The following is a 27064-nucleotide window of genomic DNA, read 5'->3' on the forward strand; positions in this document are numbered from 1 at the left end:
CAGCAGCAGAGATGTTATAACCTGGTCTTTTCTGTGGTTTGTTGTGTTAGCTCTGATATTGTGCCAATCTGCACAAGAGAGTAATTATGGAATGATGGGCCTTCCTTTCTTTCAAAAAAGCAATGGTTAGGTCTTCTGATGCCTAGAGGGGTTGTATATTGGGAGCCTTGAGGCAGAATTGGGACTAGGGGATTTAATCTACTTTTGTTCATAACTACTTTTAAAAACACCCGACAAAACATTATTTAAATATTTTCACAAAGCCACAAGTTGGCTAACGCCTAGTAAAGCATAGGCTATATTTGAGAAAAGATGCTTTGAGAAGAGAGGGATAAGATCCGGCTCTGGAAGCATTTCATTCATTAGCCATAAAGCATGCAGAGTTGGGTTTGTGATGATATCAGAACACCCAGGGAAGGATTCAGAATGACATGTCAAAAACCCTTGTGGAAGCTCCTGTTAATGTCCACATATACTCTGTAGCCACTTTGGTCAAATTGTCTGCTGCTGTTAAGCAGGGAGGGAGATTAGGCTCTGCTTTTCCAACTGCAGTTTAACATTGAGCCTCAATGCCTAAGTTTACCAGTGTAATAAAAAATTAAGCAAATGGGTGAAATTACTTCTTTATTAACACTTAAAAAATGATAGTGGCAATATACGCTTGTTGTAAAAATTCTAACTATGCAAAAATTCGTAGTAAAATTCCTGGTTTCTGATTTCTCATTCTCTCTGAATCTCAAAGAAACTTCTGGTAGTATTTGAAAGTGGATCCATCCAGACCTTTTCTTTGTGTAGACAAATATATACATGTATATATATACACACACGTACATATCAATACATAAAATAGATGTGCATATATACACATATAGTGTAAAGTGTAAATGGGATTTTAAAAATTTAATTTCATGCTTTTGATATTTTTATGTCAGCATGTTTAGATTTATTTCAGTTTTAAAAAATAAGAATCACATTTTGAATGGACTTTAAAACGATTTCCAACTTTCAATAAAAACATGGACAACTAGCAGAGGGAGGAAGGTTTCTGCCTCCACCTGCAGTCAGTGCCTTTTGCCTCCTACTCACTTGACATTGAAAATGGTTCTGTTTTTAAAGGAAGCCTCAGGCATGGTTAGGGAGCAATGCCTCCTTTTCACTCTGGCTCACGCTCCTGCTGTGGAAGAAAATGACACACTAATCAAGTAGGTTTTCTGTCCAGCAAGTTACACCAACTTCACTTTGTGAAATAAGGAAACCCTTGTGTGACTGGGGTCCACATCCATCAGGTCAGGTGGGGCACAGGGGACCCTCCTTCCACAGGACATTTTCCCCATGAACTAACAGGGCTGGGTTAAGTGAGCCATCAGTGCAGCAGGCCTGGCTGATTTGTTGATTCACTGGGCTAGTGGGGAAAGTTCTTAAACTAATTCACTTAAGATAAGGGAATGGCTTCTCCTCAAAGGCAAAGCAAGGAAAGATCCTCACTTCTCAGTAAGCCTATCCAAACTGTCTGCCAGCCACTCAGGGGCGAAATTGAGTCTAACACTACAGCATGTATTACTGTGAGTAGACTAGCCAGTAAATATTTAAAGGATATAAGCTGAGCTTCTCCATCATTTACCTGCATTTTGTTTGGGTGACAAAAAGTGGCAGAGTTCACTGCAAAGTGAGATTAGGTGCTTGAAATGCGGCTGCAGAGATTAAATGGGCATTTCCTGAGGTGCCCTTCAGTGTGGTGAAATGGTAGAAGCCAGGCTTCCTGAAGGGTTTTCTACTTGGCTCCATGATTAAGTGTTCGGGGAACTATATAATTGGCAATATACTTTTTTATATTCCTGTGTAAATAATTTTTTTATTTAAACTTCACAATGTATAATATTTAAACACTTGTCAAGCAATAACTCACTGGTGGCAGAAAATTATAAAAGTCTAACAGCAGGATTAAGGTTGTTATGGCTGGGGCTGATCGATCTCTATAGTCTTCTTGAAGAGGAATCTTACCACAGAGGTATAATTTGTGAAATAGGACCACACAGTCTCAGTAATTTGAACAGTTATGTGAGAAATACTGAATCTCCTTCAATTTCGTCTATTTTTATTTTTTTAACCAGAATGTAAAGTATGTTTTTAATTTTCTGCACATGCATTCACATATGTATTATAGTCAGCTTTTGTTTTTTTAAGTATAAGCCAAATGAGGAATATATATGGCTCTACCCTAATCTGTGAGATCTGTCATGGGTTTAAGTATATTGCTCGCGTATCAAGACAATGCCAAAGTCATTTGTGTAAATAATAACAGAAGGAATACTACCAATTCATCACGTGTGGGGATATAGAGTGTTGAAGGAATTTACTAGGAAATCAGTATTTGTCATCACGTTTGTCTTGGTTTATAAGTCCCAGCCTAATTTACAAGGGTTTAAGGCCTTTCACCCACATATAAAAAGGGACCCATTAAAGTTAATGAGCCTTCTGTATCTGGACTCATCTTTTAAATTTACCATGTGATTAAATATAATGAAAGGGGGGGCCATTTAAAATGCAGCTGAGAGTGCTGTGGTAGGAGATGAGGGCTCCAGGGTATGCAAAGAATTCTGAGACCAGGAGCAACTGGATTTGCAAGCAACAGAAATAAAAACACTGGAGGAAGCTGACACAAAACAGTATGTTACTCATAAGTTTGATGGAATATTGGTAGACAAACACTTAAGATCAGTAATAGATGCAGAGGGATTTGAGTAGAATGGAAAAGACCCTGAAGTTAGGATCTATCACTGCAAAACAGATACATGGTTTATAAACACTTTTGAGGATAAGAGGAAATGTTATTACTGACGAAAAATTTGGTTAAACTCAAGCCTGAGATTGTTCCCAGCCTTACCATCAAACTGTTGGTTTGAGACAATTACTAAAAAGACACCTGACCAGAGAGATAAATGACACAGAGGTAGACCACTGGCCAATTGAACAAAAAGACATTTGGCTAGACACTGTTGGAATTGGGCCATACAGATGAGTGATCATACAGTTTAGTTATCTGTATAGAACAGGTACCCAAATATCTACAATGAATAGTTCAAATGTGAACTATAAGGAAAACCAAAAAAAGAGACTGTAAGCTTCATGAAGGCAGAGGACAAAGTGCCTCCAGTACCTAGCCCAGCCCTGTGAACACTTACCAAGATTGCCTTAACACTGCCCTCAGCTTGGCTAAACTTTAGATGAACTTCTTTCTAACTATAAGCCCCTGATCTCTCTTTTTAAATAGCATTTACCTTAGAAAACTTGCAACTGTAAATTTTTTCTCTGCCCTTTTGAGATGTAAATCTACAACCCAGGAATATCTCAAGGTCCTGGGAGCCATCCCTTTGAAAAGCAATAATCCAAAGTGATAGGGTTTCTATTTTCCCATTCTGTGAGAGTGTAGAATCTTAACTTCCGTAAGTGACAGTTATCAAACACAGATGGCCTAATTACATTAATCACTCCTCCTTTAACTCACCCCAGTGGTTAAAAATCTCCCCCTTCTTCACTTTTTGTTTCATCAGAGTTGAGTTCAGTCTCTCTCTCTTATTGCAATACTCATGAATAAAGTGTTTCTTACCTGTTTAACTGGATCTGGTGCAATTTTTCTTTTACAGCACCCAGTCAACATTTGTTGAATTGAATTTGAAGAACTTCAGACTTCAACTTTTTATTCTCATGTATAGCATCAGTTTAGAAAAAAAATAAGTCTTCATGAAGAGTACCAGTGCTGGAGAAGACATTACAAAACAAAGCAAAGTAGCTGGGGGTGGTGGCACATGCCTTTAGTCCTAGCTACTTGGGAGGCTGAGGCAGGGGGATTGCATGAGTCCAGGAGTTTGAGGCTGCAGTGAGTGATGATGGCACCACTGTACTCCTGCCTGGGTGACAGAGCAATACCCTGTCTCTAAAACAAAAACAACAAAAAGCGAAGCAAAGCAAAGTGATCTAATAGATGGCTCAAGGTGTCCACACCAGGAAGACAATCAAATATAGTTTGAAACATTGGATAATATTTTAAATAAAAATTTAAATAGCTCAATTATCTTATTTAGAATAACTTAATTAAACTATGTACAAATGCCTAGCAAATCACAAGTGCTCAGGAATGATTATTAAATAGTAAAGAGTAAAATCTTTCCTGAGTGGTGCTTATTTCTCATATTATCTTGATGAAACAATTCCCATGGACTAGGATTTTGGGGCTGGTTTTTATCCTCCATTGTACTGATCAAGAAACAGAGAACCAAAGTGAGGGCTGTGACTGTTTGGTAGAAGGGTGGTATCTAGAAACCAGATTGCTTATGTCTAGTCTTGTGTTCTTTTTACCCTCTTCTAGAAATTTAAGGTTAACTTTGGTGTTGTATTTTAACTGGAAGGAGAAATATAGCTGGCAAGCCTGACACAAAAGGCAATTAACAGAATTGTGTAGGTAGAGAAATACAACTTGAAGAAAGAAAAGCTTCTTGGCTTATCCATTGTTCTTTTTGGTAAATTGCAGCCACACAGAATTTTACAGTTGACATAGCTCTTTCACTTGCATCATTTGATCTGATCCCCCAAACAAGCTCGATGAGGCAAGAAACAGCCTGATTAAATAATTTGCCAAAGGTCACCTGGCTAGTAAGTGGCAGATTGAAAACTAGAATAATATTTTTAGTTCATCCAGTTAAAAAAATCTGTGTGCTTATTATGGGTAGATGTTATGTTAGATCTTGGAGACAGAGTGTGGACAAAAACAGGGAACAGACAGCAAACAAATTATGTTTACATACAAGAAAAGTATAGATTGCAATGAGAATTTATAAGGGGGTCATAACCTTACCTGGGAGTGGAGTTAGGATCAGGAAAGTCTGGTCCAAAGATGTGCACTCAGACCATGTTCCTAGTTTAAGAGTTTAACATAATTGGGCTCTATACTCTGGTTAAAAAACCTTGTTTTGGCCGGGTGCGGTGGCTCACACCTGTAGTCCTAGCACTTTGGGAGGCCAAGGCGGGTGGATCACCTGAGGTCAGGAGTTCGACACCAGCCTGACCAGCATGGCAAAACCCCATCTCTACTAAAAATACAAAAATTAGCAGGGTGTGGTGGCAAGAGCCTGTAGTCCCAGCTACTGGGAAGGCCGAGGCAGGAGAATTGCTTGAACCCAGTAGGTGGAGGTTGCAGTGAGCCGAGATTGCGCCACTGCACTCCAGCCTGGGTAACAGAGCAAGACTCTGTCTCAAAACAAACAAAACAAAACAAAACAAAACCTTGTCCTAGCAATATATGGAGAAATAAGAAATAAAATGAGAGGGTGGGGTGTTTTTCATCAAGGTCTATGTTACTTTCTGGGATTGTCTTTCCTTTTTCATGGTTTCAAAACACACTTTCTTTTACACAATGATTATTATGGTAAATAAAAATGTTCTCTTAAAAAAATCAGTGAATTACTTAGGGCTGTAATAGAATTTAAATCTTTCATCAATCTCCCCAGTTTCCTTTAAGATATTTTTAATCAGTGAAATCCTGAAGTCTGGGAACCAGTGATCTCTACCCTGGTGTAACCCCCATTCTAATTCTTTCATTTTATTTTATGAGTGGAGGAAAGACCTTTTTACTAGCCCAATAAGTCAAAGAAAGGAGATAGTACCTTTGCACTTAACGTGGGAGAGAGAGAGAGGATTAAAAATAATAATGAGACAAACTCAGATGCATAATGTCATTTCAGAAAATGAGAATAAACAGATAACTTAAACACATTATTTTGTATACTGGCTAGGAAGTTTCAAACCATCAAGTCAACCTTTATAGATGAGGGTGAGAGACAGAGCAGGAGAGCCGAGTTGAAATTGAAGGCTGCTCTGACAAAGAGAAGGCAAAGGCTGGCTGGGGTGAGAAGAGAGAGAGGTTTCTTGATCCCTGTTGCTCTTTCTGTAGAGAATTTCTTTCCCTGCCTCTCCTCCTGGCCTTGCTTGCATCTATCAACAGATTCTGTTTATGCCTAAACTTTGTTGAAGGCAGCCAGGCTGGCAGAATGCCTTCCCTCATTGGAATGTGTCACCATGCAGAGGATAAAAGCAATCGATGGCCCTTCCTGGCCCCCACCCCTCCTCCTGCCCTTATAAATACTTTTATTTGCATTCTGTCACTGTGGTTGTGGCTTATCCCTTTGCATTCACCCTTTCTAGTTGAAAGTCATTAATCTGCAAATGCAACTAATTAGCCCTTCACTGTTACAGGAGCAGAAAACCTTGCTTGCTCATCGTCCGAGTTTATTAGATGCCAGAAAATGTACACTTAAGGATCAATGGATCTTGCCAATAGAAAGAGTGCACTGTATAATTACACAATTGTCCCTGGTAAGTTATAAAATGAGAATTGCACAGAGGGCCTAAAACCTGCCTCAGAATAGTGCAGTTACTTAAACCACAGGCCTACATTTCTTATTTTCTCAAGTGAGTCATGCCCATTTTGTGAGGTGAGCCATCTTAATCCATCTTCTTGAAGAGTGAAGCACAGAATATTAGGTGAATTTGGTGCATTTCAGCCCTGACATTTTTCTTTTTGGAGAAAGGTTGAACTCAGGACCTCAGGGTTGGTGCAAGATTGGAAAGGCCAAATCGCTTTATCTTATTGTTTCAATGGGGACAAAAATCTCTTGATCCCAAATAAAATAAGAACTAAAATGCTTATGCCTTGCTTTTTTTCCTCTCTTTTTTAAAGGAAAAAAAAGATAAAACAAAACAAAACAAAACACAACTGACTACATGCCTCCAGAGGAAATTCCTGATTCCCTTAAAGGAAAGTCATTTTTCTACAGAGGCAAATGTGTTAAAGCAAGTGAGAATCAGGGCACCACTGGGAAGCTGAATTAGCTAAGCAGTTTAACCTAATAACAACATCCTCCCTAGCCACGAACACAGTATCCAGTTGTGCTGTGGGTGTATGTATGTCTTTGTGTGTGACTGCTAGTGTGTACATGAACGCAGAACAGCCTTTCGCCAAAGGGAAATGGAAAGTTGAAAAGTACCAGCAAGAAAGATGTGGAAAGTATTACATCCACAGGACAGAAAGTCCAGGGCGAGAAAAATATGTCTGGCAATATTTGGAGAAATGGCCTATTCCTGGTAAGCTTAGGGAAGGGAGCTAGGTAATTTGGGTAATTGAATCCTGCAGAGAAGGAAGTAGGTTTTAAAGAGGATTGTTGCCATCACCAGCAACAAGTGCCTATGATTTCATGTCATCAGTAGAAACTCTGCACAGGTTTATGTAATGGATCTGCAGCTCTGTCTACCAGCTATTGTAAGCTGGGTACTTTTTGGTCCTGTGCTGAGAGATGGGATTTAAGATGTTGATGCAGCACCAGGAGCTTCCTATCTTTATCTTTGCCTGGTGGTTAAGTAGTTCTTTGCATAAATGGGAACGGGCATGGAAATAAACAAGTGGAACTGTTTTTTTCTCTTCCTCAGGATAGTAACTATATTTTAAGAATAGCTAAAAAAGTTGGCTTTCCTTGAATAATATCCCTTTGAATAATTTTTTTACCATTCTTTGTTTTTGCTCATCCTCACCTCTACTTTAAAATTCAGAGTTACAAAACAACGATAATAGACTTAAATTTATTTAGATTCCACTGACACCTAATTAGTATTATGTAACCTTACTAATTTTCAGAGAGGTATTGTCACAACAGGATGATAAAGAATAAGCCCCCTTTGTTCTTGACTGTATAGTCTAATGCAGTGGCTCTTAACATGTTTTTGGGCCACAAACCCCTTTATGAATTGTTGTCACAATAAACCTTTCTCTCCCCCAGAAAATTGTACCTGCCAATGTGCTCATGCATCTTCCTTTGGGTTTTAGGGAATTCATCCTCCATATTAGCAATTGCTTTCTGGAGTCCATGTTTAAAGCCTGTGATGAAAGGCAATACCTATGAACCAGTAGAGAAATTAAAGCATATAGTAGAATCTATGAGCACATTTTGTTGCAGAATAATAGTAGACTGCTGGTTTATGGTAATGACTAAGATTCAGTCTTTGGAGTTCCACAAACCTGAGTCTAAACATGACTCTTCTACTTATTGGGTGTATGAGAAATTAATCTTTTCTAGCCCCAATTTTTCTCTTTGTAAAAAAAGGGTAGTAATGTTCACCTGGTTGGGTTGCTGTCACTACGCACAGAGCTTGGGACAGTCAGCCCTAACAGATATTGGTGATTGTAATTGTTATTAATAATGGGGAGGGTTTTTTAGAGTTGATTAAGGCAGAACATCCTTTCTTCCTTTGCTTGTCAACCATCAGTGCCAGCCTCAGGGAAACAGATGGTGTTGGACATTCCTGAATGCTCAGCCCCTTCCTTTAAACATTCTTTTCTAGTTAGTTACCAAGACTCATCTTACTTGAGGAGAAAATTTACTTTTAAACTTTGAAAAGCAAAGAGGTCCATGTTTTTTAACAATTTGTTTTGTGTTGGTTTGATGTGACTGTGGAACTCAAAGAAGGGAATGCTTTGTTGTGTCGTGGGCATTGTTTATCTAGAACATTCCTCAACAATCGCTTCTTGGCCTATTGGCTAAGATCAAGTGTGAATATTCCTCAACAATGACCTGATGCTTACCTCTTCCACTGTCTTTTTACACACTTTGGTTTTTCATCATGAGCTCTCTGATTTTTCTTCTCTTGGCCTTTCTCTTTTCTTAACAGTGGCAATTCTCTGTTCGGTTTTAGTCAATTTTGCTCAAAAAACGATAATTGAGATCTGTCTCCCGGTCACTGAGCTGGATACTAGGGACAGGAAAATGAGTAAAATATAGTCCTTACACTTGGAAGTTCTTGAAGACCTCATAGTCTATGAGGTATAGTTTCATTGTCATCACAATTGTATTCAGTACTTACTCTGCGTCCAACATTGTACTAACCGTGTTACACACATGATTTCATTTCACTTCACTATATGATACTCTTTCTAGAATTACCCCAACTTTTGCCTCACTTATCCCAATACGGAAAGCATTTATTTGCTTTTTTTAGCCCTATGCAGCAGTTCTCGCTTCTCCCCATGGCATTTATTCTCAGTATCTGCAAGGTCTTCTCTTGGTCAATCACAGGGTGCTTGTAGCCCTAAGGTCCTCCAAAGCCTGGATATGGCCGTACTTTCTACGCCTTCTAATCTTTGAAACTAAAAAATAATACGGTTGTGCTTCAAGAAATCAATGACTGGCCAGTTTTCAGGCTTGGATGACTCACACTTATTTCAGGTCAGATTAGGAGATGTAAATATGGCCCATACAATTAGGAGCCCCAGAAGTCTTCTGAGTCCACTCGAGAAGTGGGATAAACCCAAAAGCTGGGATTCCAGCCAGAACGGTAATGAAACCATGTAGTCTGAGTTTACTAAGTTTTAAAAACATAACATTACAATCTAAAGTGGCGTTAGAAAGCAATGACTAAATATTTTCCAATGTGAAAAGTACTATTAAAAGGAATCTCACTTTATTACCATGTTTACAATAGGCACGGAATTATGGGCTCTCTCCATACAATGTGAAGAGGTTGGTCATTTGTTGATATGTTAGATCTACATGACCCCCAACATCTTGATGCTTGGAACGACAATCTGTTTGGCATTGAGTATACTGGGGTTCCCAAACTTTCTGTGGGAGGAATTATTTTTTGTTTACTAGAAGACTTACAGATACCAGTCAGATGGAAGCAAGTACCAGGTGCTGGCAATCAGTCACAGACTCCAGTGTGGAGAGAATGAGTGTACTGTAGTAGGATGGAGGGCAGACAGTAGGTGCTGTTAGCTAGAGTTACCCTTGCAGATATGATGAAGCTTCTGGTGTTCTGCTATCCTTGCACACAGTAACTGATGCTGAATCAGAGATCTTATATAAGTATATTAAGAGCACGAGGGATGTCTAAGATAAAAGTTTTTGAAGCAATAATAATTGGAGTTTTGAGTGCCTAATATGGGCATTCAGATTACACATATTACTACAAATTTCTAGGGAATTTGCACACATGGCCAGTACCCCCACTGTCATACTAAAGGGTTGACATGGTTATTCACGTTTAACACAGGGGTAGACTGAAGGCTGAATGTTAAGTGACTTGATCAAGATCATATTGCTCACAGGAGGCAGACCTTGGATTTTGTCATGGAACATTTCTATTTTTAGGATTACATTTTTTTGGAAAGGTACATTATTCTCATTGGTTTCTTAACTATTTAAAACAACCTTTTTGTGTTCAGGAACAGTTCTACTTTCCTGGTGTTGCTTTCATCCTGCTCAGGGGTGTGGTTGGAAAATGTTTCTAGATGAAAACCATTTCTATTTGCAGAAATGGGCCAGATTAAAAATTCTTGAATGTTGCTGAGTTGCAGCAGACACAATTGAAAAAATGTCATCCCTCTGTCTTGTCTTTAAGTGTAATGATTAATATACCATTGCAGGATGATCTATGTGCCCATAGATTACTGCCTGAATCACCGTGTCTACTTTATGACTTATTGTCTGCCTGAGATAACTGAACATTTTATTTAAAAATAAGTGAGGGATTAAAGCACTTTTCTTTCCTGTTGGTCAATTTTTTTTTTAAAGGAGGAAAGAAAACAAAAACTAGGTAGAAAAAGGACTGCCCTGAGGCTCAGTTGAAATTAAGCAACTAGAGTCAAATCAATCATTTGTTGGTGAGGTGTGTGAAAAGCTTAACAGATACTTAATGTTAACCAAACCTAAGAAATTTTACTGTAATAGATAGCTGATATTATTGAATATCAATACTTTTCTGAACATCATGAGACCACAAATATGGGGGTGTCTTAGCAACTTGTGTAATTTTATAATATTCTTGAAAAACAACTGGAGAAGAGACAAATAAAATTCAGGTATCCAAATGAGTAGAATTTAAAAGGTACACACGTTACTAATCCAGCTCCATTTTGCAATGTTCTTGGTTCATGTTTTTCTGCAGTTGTTTTTTTCCACTGTGGCAGAAGAAGGGAAAAGCAAGCTGGTCTTTTAAATTGATTGCATTACATTAGTTGCACTATAAGATTCTTTGAAGATGATTGTCTTGTGGATTCTAGTTCCAGATCAGTGGACATTTGGCTGGAAGGATTTATATTGTGTGCTCAGAGAATTAGGCCTTAAATCAGTGTTACTGTAGGCTGTAGAGGGTTTGGTTTTTACAACTACAATAACTAACTCACTGGGGAAGTATATGTGTGACCCTTTCCTCATATTCCAAGGGAAGTGTGTGTTTGATCATCAGTGCTTTAAATTCTAAAAAGCAGTACAACAGAAACATTAGCTTTCCTATGGCCATGAGTTTGTTTCACTTGGTAAAGAGATTCTATATAGAGGGGAAATAGTTGCATTAGTCTGTAATTTGTGAGAGAATTGAACTTTTGATTCCACAGAGAAGAACACTTAGATTGTATTATATGAGGTTTGGGGGACATTTTTTAAGCAGAAGGCTGCCTAAGTCCTTTTTAACATTTCTGTTTTTCTTTTTCTGAAAAGAGATTTTTCTAAAAGTAATAGTAGAAATATTTTCTAGGAAAGACAGGGGAATACAGATTTATGTGCATCCATTTTTATATTTGTTCTTTTATCCAACTATTTGTTCTTAAAACAATGAAGCACTCATGGAAGCTAGGCTCTGCCTTTTAGGGAGCTCCTAGTTTGGTGGTAGAAGGCAGATTAAGAATGACTCTTTACCATTCAGTGTGATAAGGGCTGAGAGAAAGAGAGAGAGAGACAAGTACAAGGTGCCCTGGGAACATAGAGGCTGGCATGATGAACCACCCAGAAGAAGAAAGGTACATTCTTAAAATGGGAAGAAAAAAATGCTAGAGTTTGGTTTTTGTGAGCTTTTAAAATTGAGGCAACATTAGTAGATCCACACATTTTGCATACCTGGCAGTGGGATGTAGTGTGAATGAGATATGGAAATTCATAAGAAATTCATTGGGAGGGACCTTAGGGATCATCTGGTCCAGTCTCCTCAATGCAAGAATCCCATCAACATCCACTTTAACAATGGTTTGGTTGCATTCTTTCACTTCCTTACAAGTCAGCCTGTTTCACAATGAAATAAAAAATCTGCTTTTTTGTTTTCCAGATTATTGGTTCTATTACAGCTCTCCAATGCAAAGCAGAGCAAAGGCATGCTCTGACATGACTGCCTTTTAAAAGTTCATGTTAAGTTTGTGATCAACTAAACCCCGTAGGCACTTTTTTTTTTATTCATACAAAGCATTATAAAACATATAAACTTTTTTTTTGCATCCCATTTGTGCAATTGATTGTTTTCCATCTAAAGCCAGGACTTCACATTTTATTTCTATACAGTTACTTGAGTTCACTTTAATGTTCCACTTTAAAGATAATTTTATTTCTGTATTCTGACATCTCTCATATTAGCCATTCTGCTACAATCTATGCTACCTGTAAACTTAATTAATATGCAGCCTATATCTTTATCCAGGTCACTGATGAAAATGTTATAGAGAAAAGGTGGGAGGACAGAGTTCTTGGAATTTTCACAAATCATCTTCTTTGGGATATGTTTGTTTAACTAGACACGAGTCAACTTAACCACTCAAACTCATTGTCTTATTATTCAAAGGATGTTGTAGATAGGATGACCATATAGACTGGTTTGCTCAGGAGAGTTCCAGTTTACCCCATTAAGTTCTGCTTTGCACCTGCTATTGAGGCATAATTAAATAGCACACCTTTTCACTCTCAACAGTATTCTGGTTTGGTGGAGAGTATTATGGTTACCCTAATAATCAGAGACTACACCAAATGACTTGGGAGGAACTCTACAACTATTATAATCATGGAGCTCTCCTGGGCCCTCCAATTTACTAGTCCTAACATACAATGAAACGAGATTTGTTTGCCAAATTTGTTGTTAATCTATTCATTGTTCTTGGTATTCATGAATTTTTCTAAATATTTGCAAATCATCCAAAGCTTTTTATTTACCATTAGGAATTACATTTAAATTTACCAGTTTGTAATTACAGTTTTTGTTTATTGTGTACTTACTATGTGTTAGGCATTCATCCAAGTGTTTTACAAGTTTTACCTCATTTAATCTCTCATAACCCTATGAGGTAGGAATTATCACCCACAATTTACAAGTAAAGAAAATGAGCTATAATAGGTTAGAAAACTTTGCCAAAGACTCAGAGCTAATAAAAGGTAGAGAAAATATTCACACATAGGCAATTGGATTCGAGAGTCCTTGCTCTGTCACACTAATTTCCAGAATTCATCCTCTTCTCTATTTGAAATGTGACATCAAAAAAAAAAATAAATAAATAAAAGCTAAATTGAAAAATACCCCTCCTCCTAGAAAATCATTTAAAACTAGGCAAGAAAGCTAAGATGATATAAATTTTCCAGGACACTAGCAGAAATTGATGGAATTATACAATTTAAAGGACAAAGCTGAGGGACACCCCACAAAGCTTCTGACAAATGGGCCATAAAAGTGCTCACAGACCACTGTAGCTCAGAAACATTCTTCTAGCCCTTGAACTTCCCTGGCTCCTAGATTGGCTTACAACATTTGTCATCACTTTTCTTTGGCCCAGGGAGGGAGAAAAAGATCACAATGAGCCTAAAAGCCCATTTTGGGTCATTTTTCTTAGAAAAGTGGCCAGTTTCATATTATGGGAGTTCATGTCTATGTTCATGCATACGATAGCAAAGTGTTTTAAGGTAAAATGAAAAAAAATGGTTTTAGAACTATTTTATTATTTTTGGATGCTTGTTTTTGCAATACCTGGCACACAGAAATACTGAATACATGTCTGTTGAATAAATGAACATATTCCCACAAAAATTCTCTGTAATTTAGGGAGTAACAAAGTAGGGAAGGATGGGGTATATCTTCAAAGGTCCTTTGTATCTTTTGCTTTTTTTTTGGTTCAAAATGCTCAGCCCTGCAGTTTCTTATACCTACAGCTTTTAAAGAATGTCACTTACCATGGAAGGGATATTCCTTTCTCACCCTCTCCAAGCACATTCTTCATTCCAAGGCACATAACTTATTTATTATGTTATGCTAATGAAGGTACAGCCACTGGTTTAGAATATACCATGCTCTGTGTGAAAGGCAGAAAGAAAAGGACCCCATAAATACAAAGAATCTGGACCAGAGAACATTTTATTACAAGACTCACTCCTTTCTTAAAGACAGTAAACATGATGAATTTCTTTTTGCAACTGAATTTATGAAGATAGATGATTCTCTCTGTGGTTGTTTTAACTGGGTTTGCCTTGCGGTCTGATGCAGAGTTGCAAACCCACACAAATACATTTATCGCCATCCCTAATGACAGGATACAATGTCTTATTGTATCATATGACTGAGTGGGACCTAAGAAAGCCACATTATGTTTCACCACAGGGATAGAAAAGGATTCATCTGACTTAGCTGTTTCAGTAGGAAAGGCCCCAGTGTTTTCTGTAAGGGAAGCCTTGAACTGCCTTAAATATAACTTTTCTACAACTTTTTGTAGTACTCTTTTCAGAGTCAGCCTGAAAAAAAATCTTTTGCTGAGACTTTTTCAAATGCCAAAGCAGGAATTGGGAGAGCTTTGTACTTGATTCTCATACATTCAGTTCACACTTTGGCATTCTGCTGAGCTGACACAGAAGGGAGAAGTAAAATCAAGGGGGGAAGGGAAGGGAAATGGAAGGTTTCTGAGCTCAGTGTTTAAGTGTCTTTCTCACTCAAAACGCTGTTCAAGCCTGAGTGCACATGCACAGCCACACAAGGGAACTGGCTCCACTTTGCTAATGATGGCAGCGCGCATCATTGGCTATGCAGATCACAGAAGAAAGCCATTCTGCTTAGCTCTAATTCCATCAGGATCATTTACCTTTTGAAGGATAGAAAAGAATGAATTGAAGATCAAAATCATCAGCCTTATTGGCTTCATCCAAGATTTATGGCAGCTGCTTTCAAGGGCAACTGAAAAAACCAACTGCGGAATTCACATCTGTACCATTCTTGTCTTTCAATATTTTATAAATGTTACGAGCAAAGTCAACCTCTGGGGATATTAAAATTAAACAACCTCTATCCCTCCCCTATATTGGAATGAGAGCATATATCAATAATTGCTATATTTAACTACTCTCATCTGTATCATACCTTTTAGGATTAGCTGTCTCAGAAGCCTATATTTAGTTTACTATTCATTTGGCAAAGGTTATTATAATGTGGTATCTGTGTCTTCGTGATGTCAAAAGCATTAAACTTTGATTTAAATCGTTAATAATACAGTGTCCATTATTGCCAGTTTTAGACTTGAATTAAATTTTTTTAAAAAGCAAACATTTAAGGGATATCAAGCAGCATTTGAAATGAAGATATATTGTCCTTAATTTAAGTGACCTGATGTGTGGACAAAAAAAACCAAAAAAAAACAAAAAAAACAACGTATATAAAAAAAATACCAGGAGGACATTTGCTGTGATCTCTGAGGACGTAAATAAGGTTGCTTTGGTTTCTTTAGATGCTTTGATTAGTTTTGACAGCAAGAAATATATCTTGCTTTCATATGATAAAAGACTACAATATAAGTGAGGCTGATACAGTGGCTCACAAATTATCCCAAGGATCAAGCACAGCAGACAAAAATTGATAAAGCAAATTAGCTTTCTATTTGCAAGATGCTCACGAGCTCTAAACTTCTCTTTTCTTAGTAAAACATTTACTCTTAAATCCCTAGTGAAGTAGCTCCTACAGATCTTCTTTGTGGTGTCTTCTGTTATTTCCAACAGATAAATGCCTTTCTCAGCTGGGTCTGCCAAGGTCTTGGCTCTTAGCCGTTATGCTCCGGGTCACAAAAAAGGTAAAATGCCAAATGTCAAAGAGAAGTGGGCATGAGCTAACTAAATAAAGTCTAACTCATGAGAAGTGCTTAATATGGAATAAACTGCTGTTGCTGGAATGAATGGTGGAGCCAGAGAGTTCTATGTTCAAATCCAAGTTTTGCCTTATTAGCTGGGTCACCTTGGGCAAGTTACTTAACATCTCTGATGTTAAGCTTAATATCTTTTCTGTAAAATGAAGATACTGATAGGTCCCTCAGAAAGTTGCTGTGAGAATTAAGTGATTTAACATATCTGTTAAGTGTCTAGAGCAGTGCTTGGTGCATAGAAGGGGATGGATAAATGTTAGTTCTTTTTCCTAACCTCTTCTTATTAGGATTCAGTATGATATTCACAAAATGGTTACCAGTATCTATTTCATGTGTTTACCTTTGAGAGTATGTTTATTTAAGAAACTCAAGAGAGAAGGTTAATAGTATGAGAATTACTCCTGAGTATGATCCTGTATTATGGGCATTGCTGTCACAGTTCATAGAAATGGAAAGTGGAGTCAGAGAGTGAGAGACAGAAAGAGAAATTCTGTTATATTCCAAAGGGCATGTGACCTAACTGGAGTGCATTGATATTGGGATGAACTCTTTAGCCTCAGATTGTCCTTCCGTTCTCCTTGGCTCACTTTTCCATTCTTCTTGGACTCAAAACTCTCCCTTTGGCTTACTCAGCTCAGCCACATCAGGACTCCTAACAGTTTGTAGAACTCGCCATGCTTCTTTCTGCTCCAAGGTCTTTGCACTTACTCTTTCTTATGCCTGGAACAAATTTCCTTCTGGTATTAGCACAACTGACTTCTTCTCATCTTAAATACTAACTCCTCAGAGAGGCTTTCCTTGCTCATTCTAACCAAGGTAGCTCCCTCACCACCATTTTTTGTGCCGTAGCAACCTTTTAATTTCCCCTTTTCCCTTATGTAAAACTAGTTACTGTTTTTGTTTGTTTAATCATCTGTCTTTGCATGTCTGTCTTCTTTCTTGCTCTGGCTAATAGCCTAGCTCAGTACACAACAACGGGTTAGTTGCTGAATAATAATAATTATATTAACAATAATAATAACTAACACTTAAAAAGTGCCTTCTATGTGCCAGCTGCTGTTCTTTACTTATATCAGCTGTTTAATTCTCCTCAAAACCCTATTCCCATATTACAAATATAGAAAATGAGATATGAGGCCGGGCCCAGCGACTCATGCTGTAATCCCAGTATTTTGGGAGGCTGAGGTAGGCAGATCGCTTGACCCCAGGAGTTGGAGACCAGCCTGGGCAACATGACGAAACCCTGTCTCTACAAAAATTACAAGTATTAGCCAGGCATGATGGCGCACAACTGTAGTCTCAGCTGCTAGGGAGGCTGAAGTGGAAGGATCACCTGAGCCCAGGAGGGAGAGAGGTTGCAGTGAGCTGAGATTGCACCACTGTACTCCAGTCAAGGTAACAGACCCAGAGACCCTGTCTAGAAAACAAACAAACAAACAAAAAAAAATGGAGACATAGGGTAGTCAAAGAGTTGCGTAATATTACGCACTATTATATATGGCGTATTAGCTAATATATGTGTGAACTCTAACCATGAGAACAAACCTCTTTTCCAGCTTGGCTTTCATGGAGGCTTCCTCGTTCTTGTACCAATTAGTTGAAGGAGTTCAGGACACGCAATCCCAAAATATGGTACTTTAGTATTGGAGAAAACAGCAGTAGTAGGAAAGTCTCTCTGACCTTCCTCTTGCCTTTCTCTCCTGAAGCAGGCCGTAAATGAATTCTCTGACCTTCCTGTAAAGTAGTTCATAAGAGGTACCCTCCCTGTACCCTGAGGAAGGGAATATCTTTATCCTGGAAGAAACAGACACACTAAGAAGGATTTGAACAAAATAGACCTTGCTAAAATTTTCCCAGTTTATTACCATTAGATCATGCCCTTCTGTCCTCCAGTTATAGTTCTCCACAACTATCTACTTCTTCACCAAACTTAGTATAAAAATATATAGATTTCTCTGTTTCTCTGGGTGTTCATGTCTGAAGGCTCTCTGTCATGTAAAACTTATAGTAAATAAATCTGTATGCTTATCTGTCATATGGAGGTCTTAGCTGTGAACCTAGCAATGGGTTAGAATTTTTTCTGCTCTTAGAAATTCCCTTTATTTGAATCTGCAAATGATGATAGTTTCGTCTTTATCACCTTGCTGTATCCTCTGTGTGCACCTGGCTGGCTGCGCCCCTGCCTTCCTGCATTGTAAATTGGCTTTAGGTTGCATGTTTCTCCAGCTTGGTAAGGAGAGATCGGGACTGAATAATTTCTTACTTAGGTCATTTGTATAAGAATTTATAGTGGTGCTCTGAAGTTTGTTTTGGGATTCACTTATAAGACCTTGGTAGGAGGTATGAAGACTTCTTGAGAGGAGAAGTTTAAACACAAATAATTGGTTCTAACCTGTACCTGATGAAAGCATGTATCACTGACACCTTAGTTATGCAAAGCAGTCATGGGGTGACATATCTTTTCCGTTTTAGGGAAGTTTATGTACTGCTGAAACAGTTTTAATTTTTCACTCTAGCAGGCAGACATTTCTGGGATCTTTGACTGTGTCTTTTTGCTTATACACCGAGTGTCTTAAACATTATATTTCTTCTCCTGAAGACTCCCTGGAACATCAGCCATTGCACTAAGTGATGAGAGAGTGTCTCCTGGGGATGCTAGGTGCTTGGGACAGTGGCCCCCACGTTAAATGCCTTTAGACTGCTGTACTGCAGAGCCAGCCTGCATTTCTACACTCTGGCTCCTTCTGCTGCTGTTGGCTGTCACTTGATAGCTGTCGGGTGTCCTAGCTGCTGTCATTCCCTGCATTACTTTATGCCCGATTGTCTGAATCATGGCTTGAGGGTGGATCCACCTCTCCTAAAGAGTCAAGTGTGTGGGCTTTATGACAGTCATTTTCCCCATAGATTTTTTTCTTTTTACTTTTAAGTTCCAGATGGTTAAGATGACTAGAAAGTGTGGCTCCTAGGTAATAAATTGGGTTTTAATTTTTCTTTTTATAATTATAAGTTTTATACATTGTAATTGTATATTTTATGATATAAAATGTATAATTTAACATTAACACAAACATATTGATGCATTTAACCCACAAAAATTTATTGTGTGCCTACTAAATGCCAGGCACTGTGCTAAGCACTGGAGTTATAATAATGCTGAGCCAAACCAGGTGGGTTTCTGCCTTCGTGGAGCTGTAGACTGGAGAGGCAGACAATTCAGTAAGGCATCAATGAAAACTGTGACTCTAATAAGGTGAACAAAGAAAAAGGTATACTATAGGGATTGAATCTTATCAAGAAGCTTGGGGAAGGCTTCTCTGAGAAAATAACTTTGAGCTAAGCTGTAAAAGATGAATAAGAAGTAAGGAGGCTACAATTTATGAAATACTCTATTCTTTTTCAGTTTTTTTTGTGTGTGTATTTTTTCTTTTTCTTTTTTTAAAATTTTTTTTAGTATTTATTGATCATTCTTAGGTGTTTCTCGGAGAGGGGTATTTGGCAGGGTCATAGGACAATAGTGGAGAGAAGGTCAGCAGATAACCATGTGGACAAAGGTCTCTGGTTTTCCTAGGCAGAGGACCCTGCGACCTTCCGCAGTGTTTGTGTTCCTGGGTACTTGAGATTAGCGAGTGGTGATGACTCTTAAGGAGCATGCTGCCTTCAAGCATCTGTTTAACAAAGCACATCTTGCACCACCCTTAATCCATTTAACCCTGAGTTGACACAGCACATGTTTCAGAGAGCATGGGGTTGGGGGTAAGGTTATAGATTAACAGCATCCCAAGGCAGAATAATTTTTCTTAGTACAGAACAAAATAGAATCTCCTATGTCTACTTTCTACACAGACACAGTAACAATCTGATCTCTCTTTCTTTTCCCCACATTTCCCCCTTTTCTATTCGACAAAACCGCCATAGTCATCATGGCCCGTTCTCAATGAGCTGTTGGGTACACCTCCCAGACGGGGTGGCTGCCAGGCAGAGGGGCTTCTCACTTCCCAGATGTGGCGGCCAAGCAGAGGGGCCTCCCACCCCCCAGACGGGGCGGCCGGGCAGAGGCGCCTCCCACCTCCCAGAGGGGGCAGCTGCCTGGCGGGGGCACCCCCCACCTCTCAGATGGGGCGGCTGCCGGGCGGGGGCGCTGCCCACCTCCCAGACGGGGCAGCTGGGTGGAGACGCTCCTCACTTCCCAGACGGGGCTGCTGCCGGGCGGAGGGGCTCCTCACTTCTTAGACGGGGCGGCCGGGCAGAGACGCTCCTCAGTTCCCAGACGGGGTCGCGGCCGGGCAGAGGTGTCCTCACTTCCCAGACGGGGTGGCGGCTGGGCAGAGGCGCTCCTCACCTCCCAGACGGGGTGGCGGCTGGGTAGAGATGCTCCTCAGTTCCCAGACAGGGTGGCGGCCGGGCAGAGGCGCTCCTCACCTCCCAGACGGGGTGGCCGGGCAGAGGCGCTCCCCACATCCCAGAGGATGGGTGGCCAGGCAGAGACGCTCCTCACTTCCCAGACTGGCGGCCGGGCAGAGGGGCTCCTCACATCCCAGATGATGGGCGGCCAGGCAGAGACGCTCCTCACTTCCTAGATAGGGTGGTGGCCGGGCAGAGGCTGCAATCTCAGCACTTTGGGAGGCCAAGGCAGGCGGCTGGGAGGTGGAGGTTGTAGCGAGCCGAGATCACGCCACTGCATTCCAGCCTGGGCAACATTGAGCACTGAGTGAGCGAGACTCCATCTGCAATCCTGGCACCTAGGGAGGCCGAGGTGGGCAGATCACTCGAGGTCAGGAGCTGGAGACCCGCCCGGCCAACATGGCGAAACCCCGTCTCCACCAAAAAATACAAAAAGCAGTCAGGCGTCGCGGCGCGCCTGCAATCCCAGGCACTCGGCAGGCTGAGGCAGGAGAATCAGGCAGAGAGGTTGCAGTGAGCCGAGATCGCAGCAGTACAGTCCAGCCTCGGCAACAGAGGGAGACCGTGGAAAGCGGGAGACGGAGACGAGGGAGACGGGGAGACCGGGGAAAGCGGGAGACGGGAGACGGGAGAGGGAGAGGGAGCTTTTTCTTTTTTTTTTTGAGATGGAGTCTTGCTCTGTTGCCCAGGCTAGAGTACAGTGGTGCGATCTCGGCTCACTGCAACCTCTGCCTCCTGGGTTCAAGTGATTCTCCCACTTCAGCCTCCTGAGTAACTGGGATTACAGGCACGTGCCACCATGCCCAGCTAATTTTTGTATTTTTATTAGAGATGAGGTTTTAAGATGTGGGCCAGATTGGTCTTGAACTCCTGGGCTCAAGCCATCTGCCTGCCTTGGCCTCCCAAAGTGCTGGGATTACAGGCATGAGCCACTGTGCCCAGCCAGTTTTACCTATTATTTCATTTTTACTTTTCCACCAACCCAGTGATCCCTTTTATCAGCTGATGACTCAGGTATCAAGGGAGTTTTTTGTGACTTGCCTCAGGTCAGTCACACAACTAGCAAGAGACGGAATGGGGACCAGATGCCCATCTTCCATTTATAAGAAATGGAGGTGATAGATCTAGGCTCAAATTATATTCCTCTAGTTATTTTTTAGGTAAATAATATTCTAGTTATTACTTAGCCTTTGCCATTATCAAGTATAAAATCGTGACTATTAATGCTTATTTTACTTAGCTGTTGAGAAGATATGATGACATGGCATAATACTTTAACAAATGATCATTCTTTTCCTTTAGTGCCTTCCTTGGTGACCCCCTTCTCTCTCCACTGCTCTACACTTTGCATGCTCTGCAGGAGGAATGCATCCTGTGACAAGGGGGAGTTCTTGCAAATCATCCCTATATTCTATGTGTGTATTAGTTCTGTGAACTCTACGTGGATACATGTGCTTAAAGTAAATACATCCTTTCTAATATATCAGGACAGGACATTGCACATTTATTATTACATACCTAAAAATGGAATCTGGAGAAAGTTAACCCTCCAACGTAGCTGTTGTATGCTGACTCACTCATAGGACCAGTCCAGTACCTAGAATTTTTGCCCTAGCTGGCAGGTAGAAGCTTACAGTTAAGTTAATATTCAATTGTAGCAACCAAGACATCCCAGCTATCTAGTACATCTACTTCTCTTTTCTTTAAAATGTATTTTTGATTATTAAATTGCATGATTTTGTATTTCTCATGGCAGACTACTCTTGGGAGGCAGGATGAAAAAGACACCCTGCTTTGATGTCCTTCCTCCTGCAGGATGAAAAAGACATAGATTGTAGAGTTAGAGTCCTGGTTTTGAATCTATCCTGCCACGTGGAACAGATGGCTGGCTTTGATTATTCAAGTTATTTAATTTCTTTAGTACTCAATTTCCTTGTCTAAAAAATGTGGACAGGAACGGCTTCTTTATAGATTCTGGTTAAATAAAAGAGATAAATAAGAGAGATAAACATGTGAAAGTTTCCTTATCTATAAAATGAGGATAATAACAGTTCTAATTCTAGTGTGGTTGGAAGGCTTTTGTAAAATGCTGAGCAGAGGGTATGGTGGATGATAAGTGTTGGCTATTATTATGATGGGTCAGATATTATGCTAAGTGCTAGAGGTGCTTGAAACTCAGCAAGATGTGTATGTGGGTGTGTGTATAACGGGGAGATTGAGATGCACTGGGAGAATAGTGCAGGAGCCTTGGTGCAAGTACAGCTCTGGGTTCTGAGCCACTGTTGACTATCTCTAGGGTAATAAGTGTTAACCTTGAGTGGTTTACTCCATCTAGAAAGTCACCGGATAATGTGAAATCCTTTCTGGGAGGAGATTTTTTACCATTCTTGATTAGACTTCAGGACCAGGTCTGTAACCATTTTTTCTTTCTTCTTCCACCTCACCTTCAAATATCCTAAAGGGTTAGTTTTTCTGTAAAACCGAAATGACTGCAAGTCATTGTGCAGAGCTGGGGTGTGTGGATAGCCTTTTGATGGATGGAGTTGAGCTGTGGAGCTTGGATCACTTGCGATGTTGCTGATGCAACCTCTGAATGGGATGGAACTTTTGAGAGGAGATGAGGACTTGGCACTTATGATGTTACCTGGAAGAAAAATGACAGTTGGGTGGACCAGAGCACGGGGGCTATGCATAAGGAGTAGGACGCTGGCAATTAGGGGGCGTGTCAAGCATCATATCTGACAAGAAAAAGGGGTTGGTGTAAGGGCTTTCCTGGAGCTGCCAGGGACAGTGACTAGATTGTTGGAAATTTTACTGCTTGGGAGATGAAATTAGAAAGCTTGCTTGATATAAGTAAAATATATTATAGACTTGAAGGGGAGGGCATCATGGTAACAGTTTTCTATAATAAAAGGTATTTAGGGGTTTTCACAAGGTCGAACATTCATGGGAGCTCTCTAGCCAAAAGAAATTTAATGACCACCTGAAATCTAGGTCTTTTAATGAATAAATGACATAAAGAGATGAAATATGAGGAGCAAAATAATGAAAAGAATTATAGTTTTTGAGTACTTATTTACTTAAAAATAACTGAACCATTTATAGGGATTCTGATCTATCACAGGTTGAGACCAAAGTTTATCCCTCCCTCCCTCCTTTCCTCCATCCCTTCATCCCTCCCTCTCTCCCTCCCACTCTCTCTCCCTCTCACCACCCATCCATCCATCACCCACCCACCCACCCACCCATCTGTCCATTTATTCAATAAATATTTATCATGTCAAATGAAGATAGATATCTTGTATTTTGTTCCAGAAGATAGCAATAGGAACAATGCATGAAAAATTAGGTAGGCTGTTTTCAGTTAAGAGATGGAATGAATAAATTGTCTTGGGAGAAGGTGAATTCATCATCATTCCTCCCTTTTTCCCTTCATTCAATAAAGATTTCTTTATTTTCTTCTGTGTGCCAGATATTTTTCTGAGTCCTGGCGATTTACAGTGTTGTGGGGGCAATATTAAAGAAGACAAACAAATTAATTGAGTTGTTGATTGGTGTTATAAAAGTAAAGTCAGATAAGGGGGTGCAGTGATGTTGGGGTGGGGAGAAAGAACCATTTTAAAAACAATGATTCTAGAGGCCTTTCTAAGGAGGTGGCATTTAAGTAGTGTTCTCGATGAGGTATAGGAATCGTATGTGGAGAAAAGTGTACAGATAAAGAGAACAACAGGTATAAAACCCCGGGGAGAGAAACAGCTTGACCTGCTTGAGGAATAAGGCTCACGTGGTTGGAAGTCAAGTGAGAGGGGAAGGTGAGAAGGAAGTCTAGAGAGGAGTCCAAGGTAACATGTGGTAAGACCTTGTAGGTCGTAGGAAGGAGTTTGGATTTCACTCCATGTGTGATGAGAAGCAGCCTGTAGGGAGCTTTAAGCAGGGGGATGATAGGATCTAATTTCCTGTTTTAAGAGATTATTCTGGTTGCTGTGTGGAGAGTGGTGTGTATGGGAGAAGACTGGGTCCTTTTGATTCAGTGTTCATTTTATATGTTAAAGGAACAAACATTCATATTTTATAAAATTAGATAAGTTACCAGATCATATGGATACTGAATTATTTTCTGTCCTATAGAATCGTGAAATACTTCAAAAAATTTTCTCATCTGAATTTACCTTTTGCAAATTTAGCTATGAATAGATCAGACCAAACCATGCATTTGATATAGTCAGAATGTAGCAAACTGATCATTTATTGCTTTAGTGATTTGAGTGTTTTTTTTTTTCTCCTGCAGAGACCTATTTGTATTCTGTTGATTTGAGAAGTTTGTCATCTTTGTCTATGTCCACTCTAGAAACCATCATATGTTTTTAGTTATGAAAGCCACCACTCTAGGTAACAATGATAATAGTCATTCGTAACACAGTGTTGCTGCGTGCCAGGCACAATTCTAAGCATTTTGACTAAATTAATTTTTGCAATAGTCCTCTGAGTTTGATATTATTATAGTCTCCATCTCCTCATGAGGAACCTGAGGCTCAGAGAGGTTGAGAAACCTGTCCAAGAATGTGTAACTAGCCAGGATTGAACCCTGGCAGGCTAGGTCAGTTTTCTATACTGCCCTTCCATATGAAGAGGAACACCACTGGCCAAACCACAGATGCCAAACTGCAGGTCCCATCACAAGATTGTTTCAGAAATGTCTTTACCATGCTCAGACTGCAGTCAGGGTCCTGCTCCTTTACTGGGACTTCAGTCTAGACTTGCCGCTCCATGGTTTGGAATAGAAGCTGCTTTAGCTACCACATCTACTTCCACCTCTCTCCCCTGCTATGGCACTACAGCTTCTAGCCCTGTTCATAGATCTAAATACAAGCTAATTTCCTCTTGCCCTCAGCACAGACAAGCTCTGATCCAGGCTGCTTGGAAGGGAGGAGGAGAGGTCCGGCCTGGCTTTGCGATGCTGGCTCGCATGCTCTGGGACAGAGACGAGGGACAGGAAGGTCCCTTCATGGGACTGCTGAGATGCCAGTGGAAGGGATCCTGGTCCCTGGTTTGGGTGGTTCTATCAAGTTCCGTCTGATGCTCGTGGCCTCTACTGTCATGGTGATCATTATGGGGTTTTCAGCTTCGTGCTGGTCTCTGCTGTCACTGAAGGGCCCCTCTCGAGGGCATCCAGTGTTCTTTTGAGTTGCACTCATTGAACCCCCTCCTCAGGTTTTAAAAAATCAATGTACACAATTCATTCAAAGTGTACCTGTAGGTGGCTGAATATGACAAATCATTATTTCACGTATTATTTGCTTAGTTACTGTTTCAAGACAACAATTACTAGTGTAGTGGCAATTCTTTGTGTAATTGGCTATGCACACACTTGGTCCAGTGCTACCCAGGGAAGCTCCAAGGCTCCTCACATGCCCCTCCCAACTCCTGAGCTGTCGTGTGAAATTGAGGGAACTGCCCCTCTGTACTCTCTGAGGGGACAGAGAATGGGGGTGGGATGGGACTATTTCCAGTCAACAGCGAGATGCATTGAAAGCATCTCTTGGTGCTTCTCTTGTGTGTCTCTGCTGAGGGAGTAACCTTTCACCCCAAGCCCATACACCCCACAGGGTTTGCCTTGCCTTTCCCTGTCCTCTTGTAACAAAGGATGGGCTGGAAGTTGTGGGTGGTCGTTAATGGTAGAGCCAGGTCTGTCCCAGGGCCTCACAGAATGCTGTGGAGGGATAGTTGGTTGTAACAGCTGAACATTTTTTTATCACCTGAGATGCCTGTTGATTTTAGTATTCAGCTTTGTGCCTTATTTACACTATAAGGACAACAGAAAACAAATCCCCTTTTGACATCCTGGTGCAGAATTTGTCTCAGATGTTTCTGTTTTTTCTCCTTTGTCTTTTTAACTAGAAAGTCTATTTTCTTAAAGATGTATGGCAAAATGGGAGCAGATCCAGGGCCAGAACCTAGGTATTGAGTTTATTCCAGGATTTTACTTATCAGTGTTATTACGTTACTCACTTTTTTTCCCCATAAAATAGGAAAACTTCCTTTGTTGATCTCTGCTATATAGGAGGTGAATCATGGAGTGTGTGATAACAAATGTAGTCATAGACTATCCTGGGCAGCAAACCACCACGGCACATATTTACCTATGTAACAAACCTGCACATCCTGCACATGTGCCCCTGCACTTAAAATAAAAGTTGCAAATTAGAGAAAAAAAGACTACCTGCTTTCCTTTGGCTTCTACCCTGTGCCAAGAGCTCCAAGAGGTACCAGACATGACACTTCAGCTGATCTAATCCCTGATTTTGCTCAAGATGCAGAATGTTTTAGGCAAAGTCTTCTTAATTTATCTTTACTGTGCTGGTGCTCAGATAGGGTAATAGTGGGTCACCAAGGGTACCATTGTGACCTTGTATTGGCCTCACTGTCAAAAGCCAGACCTGGTCCCTGGGTATAGAGATTGGGACCAATCATGAAGAAAAGGGAGATGATTATGTTACCCACAGACTGGTCCAAGAACACAGTAGAGAGTTTTCAGTTTCTTCTCTAAATTGTGGGCCAGCATCCCTTCCTTCCTGAACTGCTCTCCTCCATCCTGTGTGGTTTCATTGTGACAATCTTTTGTGGTGCCAGGAGCTGATATGCAACACAAGTGGGGCTAATCACCACAGTTTTCCTTAAGTGATAACAAAAGACTGT

At 40.2% G+C, this 27064-nt stretch overlaps 1 long non-coding RNA gene across 2 annotated transcripts; it reads right to left on the minus strand.

Moving 5' to 3' along the window:
- Positions 1-925: 925 nt before the first annotated feature.
- LOC129135922 (uncharacterized) lies at positions 926-26744 on the minus strand. Of its 2 annotated transcripts, none has more exons than XR_008537010.1 (10): positions 26589-26744; positions 22751-23012; positions 21887-22177; positions 20191-20706; positions 17513-17761; positions 14022-14140; positions 8630-8796; positions 7837-7943; positions 3608-3757; positions 926-1174 (listed from the first exon to the last, which is right to left on the minus strand). It is a non-coding gene; the product is annotated as an uncharacterized LOC129135922 (long non-coding RNA). The 2 variants fall into 2 exon arrangements; XR_008537011.2 differs by having other exon boundaries at positions 20114-20706.
- Between the last annotated feature and the right edge of the window lie 320 nt (positions 26745-27064).

Source organism: Pan troglodytes, chromosome 11, assembly GCF_028858775.2.
Source record: "Pan troglodytes isolate AG18354 chromosome 11, NHGRI_mPanTro3-v2.0_pri, whole genome shotgun sequence".
NCBI lineage: Eukaryota > Metazoa > Chordata > Mammalia > Primates > Hominidae > Pan > Pan troglodytes.